This window comes from Trichomycterus rosablanca, chromosome 2 (assembly GCF_030014385.1).
Source record: "Trichomycterus rosablanca isolate fTriRos1 chromosome 2, fTriRos1.hap1, whole genome shotgun sequence".
Classification (NCBI taxonomy): domain Eukaryota; kingdom Metazoa; phylum Chordata; class Actinopteri; order Siluriformes; family Trichomycteridae; genus Trichomycterus; species Trichomycterus rosablanca.
In genome coordinates this window covers 56,780,563-56,784,521 of record NC_085989.1, presented here as the reverse complement: position 1 = coordinate 56,784,521, position 3,959 = coordinate 56,780,563, and positions in this window count along the sequence as shown.

Here is a 3,959-nt window from a genome sequence, read left to right as displayed (position 1 = left end):
AGTTGGGATGGGGGCAATTTAGGGCTAGTAATGAGGTGAAAACACTAAACAATGATGTGTTTCTTCCATCCCTCAGATGGCATCAAGAACCTCCACTCAACACTAGCTGATATAACCACATGGGTGAGGGATTAGTTTATCAAACCTTTATCAGCTCTACAATACAGAGTTACTGCACAAATGATGCTTAAAGCTTTAATGTACAAAAAAGAAGCCTTGTGTTAACCATGTCCAGAAGCAGTGTCGACTTCTCTGGGCTCGGAGGGATCTAAGATGGACCATCACACAGTGGAAACATGTATTGTGGTTAGATGAATCAGCATTCCTGGTCTTTTTTGGAAAAAAATGGAGACAGAAAGGACCATCCAGACTGTTATCAGCAAAAGTCCAAAAGCCAGGGTCTGTTATGGTATGGGGGTGTGTCAGTGCCCTTGGTAAAGGTCATTTATAACTTCTGTGATGCAGCATTAATGCAAAAAAGTACATTGATTGAGATCTTAGAAAGAACGCGAGCAAGTGTGGTGAAAAGGAACGGCGACATTACAAAGTGGTTAATGCTTTACTGTCCCAACTTTATTTGGAATGTGTTGCAGGTCTGAAATGCAGGAATGGATGTTTATTAATAAATGAAATGAAGTTGAGCAGATAAAAGATGAAATATCTCAGCTTCATCCTGTCTGACATCAAATAAAAGTCAAAGTCAATGTAAGAAACTCTGTGTTCTTTATTATTTGCATTTTCCATAACGTCCCAACTTTTTCTGATGCTGGGTTGTAGAATAAACATATGTTGTTTTCTTAAAGTATGGTCATCATGTGGGTTTAACAACATGCACAAGGTGAACTGGCTGTGAATGAGTGAATGGGTGATATATTGGCCCTCTATCCAGACTGTATTCCTCCCAGTTACCCAGTCATTTCCACAAGCACTCTGTTCAGGAGGAAGTGGTTTCAGGAAATTGAAACTACATTTCTCGTCAAGTGTTTATCACAAAAGCATTCAGACTCGCATGAAAAACACCGGTGTTACCAGTCCTGACAGACAAAATGTACCAGTGTGGAGAAACTTGGACCTGCTTACTGTAAGTGAGTGTGATGTACATGTGATCTGAATGTTCATCAACCCCCAGAGAATGAACTGGAGAAAAATGTAAAAGCTTACATTTAAATCTATACATCTTTACATAAACTATCTACACTGTGTATTGTAACATCATATCAGTTCAGAAAATACCACCATCATCCAGACTCTGCTGGCTCTTTAAGTTACAGCTTAACCCTCAGCTGCTTGGGTGAATGAAAGCATCTTGTTAGTATTTAGCTATACCTAACTTGTATACCTAACATGTATTTTAAGGAGCCATCTAGCGGACATAATTAGCAGTTCCTGCAGCAGACACATCTCTGCTAGGGCGGAATGACCGGACTTTGTGGATGGGGTCTTTAAACGCTGTGTAAGGACCCTGATTGGCGGATAGAGGCGCCTGTGCAGAATGCATGGGTGAAAAAGGCAGGGTTCCAATAAGGGCTGCACGTGGGTCGGAGGAGGCGTGAGCAGCGATATACCCACCTCGACTGCAATCAGGGATCCACCAGCAGCTGAAGACAAATTGACTACACTAATTGTATTTTGTTTTGGTTATTATTATTTTTTTTGTATTTATTAATGTTCCAATTTACTTTACCCTTACAAGTCTAATTCTTAGTTGCTCTCACAGAGTAAAAATGAAAAGCTTACAATGGTACACTTCTGTTATTTTGGATCACCTGAAGCAAATGTGAAGCAACGTGCAGCACCTTCAGCCAAAATTACGATGGAAATACAAATTTAACTGAAATGTATTTAGTTTTACATAAAAGTCTGATACTTTACTAGACAAATCTGAGGAGCTTACCATTTATCATCAGCAACAGTGAAACACACAGTACAATTAGAGACCTCATGACATCTGCCTGAAAAAAAGTAAAGCAAAAATAAACAATATAATGATTATTTATAATTAATTATCCTGAAAAGTATTTAAAGTGGCAAGTTCTCTTACATTAGAGCTATCGGAGGAATGTGACTCTCTTAAACCTAAATAGAACGGAACCTTAATTAATGTCATTGCTAACACCTGTATTTGTCCTACTGTTTCATTTCAAAATGACCGCAGTGAAACAGCTCTGTTACACCAGCATTACACATGTTGTACGAGTTTAACTGGAGTTTAATTTAGAGAACTGAGCACATCACTCCAGTTCTAAAATCTCCACACTGGCTTCTGGTTAGTTACAGAATAGAATTTAAAGTTCTGCCACTGGTCTATAAACCACTGAACGGATTCAGCCCAGAATACATCTCAGATATATTTAGAGAATAGAAACCCAGTAGATCTCTTAGATCCATGAACTCAGGTCAGCTAGTCAAGAGCCCAGAGTCCAAACTAAACATGGTGAAGCAGCATTTAGCTGTTATGCTGTATAGAACTGGAAATGGACTGCCAGGAGATATTAGATTAGATGTTCCTCAAATGTAGAAATGTTTAAATCCAGGTTAGATCTTTATTTTAAAACCTGTATTTTTATGTTTCTTATTTTTAGTTTATCTCTCACTTTATCTCTCTGGTTTTATTTCATGTTCTTTTAATTGTAACTAAAATGGCTGAAAGCTTTTCAGAGGTTCTAGATCTCAGGAATGTTTTAATGCTTTAAATTTTTTTCCTTATGTAAAGCACTTTGAATTGCGTCTGTGTATGAAAGGTGCTGTACAAATAAACTTGATGATGATGATGAAACGTATTTGAGGCATCATCAAGATATTTACCTATTACTTCCCCTCTGGCTGCTTAGTTGGTAAAAAAAAAAAAAAAAAACTTGTGTTAGACCTGTACTAGTCCTGCTTAATTGAAAATAAACTTGTAGACAGATAGGAAGAGCCCCGAACCAACTCAACATGTGCGACTGCTGCTTTTCTCGGTGCGGTGCAGTAAAACGTCATGCAAATATGAGCTGAATCTGCATTAGTGTGGAATAAGCATCAGATCCAGGGTTACAGCTCCACATGTATCTGTGTTTATCTGGATTCTCCTCCCCGTTTCACTTTTAAACTTGTGTTACAGCTCAAACTTCTGAGAAATGGTAAGAATCAGAATCAGCTTCTCCCAGAGTCTAAATAAAGCTTAACGTGGTTTAATGTAGTAAAAGAAGGAGACAGGAGCACTAATTCTTCATTATTACTGATCATAAGTTCCTCCACTAATCACATTCCTCACTCGCTGTTTTACTACAATAAGTCACGCTAAGTTTTGTGCACCGCTGTCACAACGGCACAGCAGCGGTTTTGTCACTTCTCATGTGAATGTGCCGGTGCTGAAGGGAATACGGTATTCCAACATCAAGCATCTCCACCATTAAGAAGCGTCAGGAAACAATAAAGAATTGAAGCTAAAGTGCAGCTTTTATTGTATTTTTATTGATTTTTAACTGTTTGTAATTGTATTTCAGTGTGTTTATATTATATTTGTGGTATAAGTGTTAAAAACAACCTCATTATTTTACATTAGTCTAAAATATCTGCAGCTCCACGGGACCATGGACGCATTAACAGGTTCCCCAAACATCCTTATGGGGAAAAATACCTCGAAACTCAACGTCTTTAAAACGCAACACCACTCCCAGAACTGACTGACGTTGAGTTTTAAGGTACCTGAGGTACCGCTGTATCTGATTCTTTATGTTAAGCTTTATTTTGAACCAGAAGCGTTTTAGACTCTGTGAGAAGCTGATTCTGATTCTCACCATTTCTCAGAAGCTGGAGCTGTAACACAAGTTTAAAAGTGAAACAGGGAGGAGAATCCAGATGCAGATTCAGCTCAAATTCACACGCTGATGACGTTTTACTGCTCGAGACGAGCGCCAAACAAATCGGCTGTTCATTGTTCATTTGAAAATAAATAAATAAATAAATAAATAAAGGTA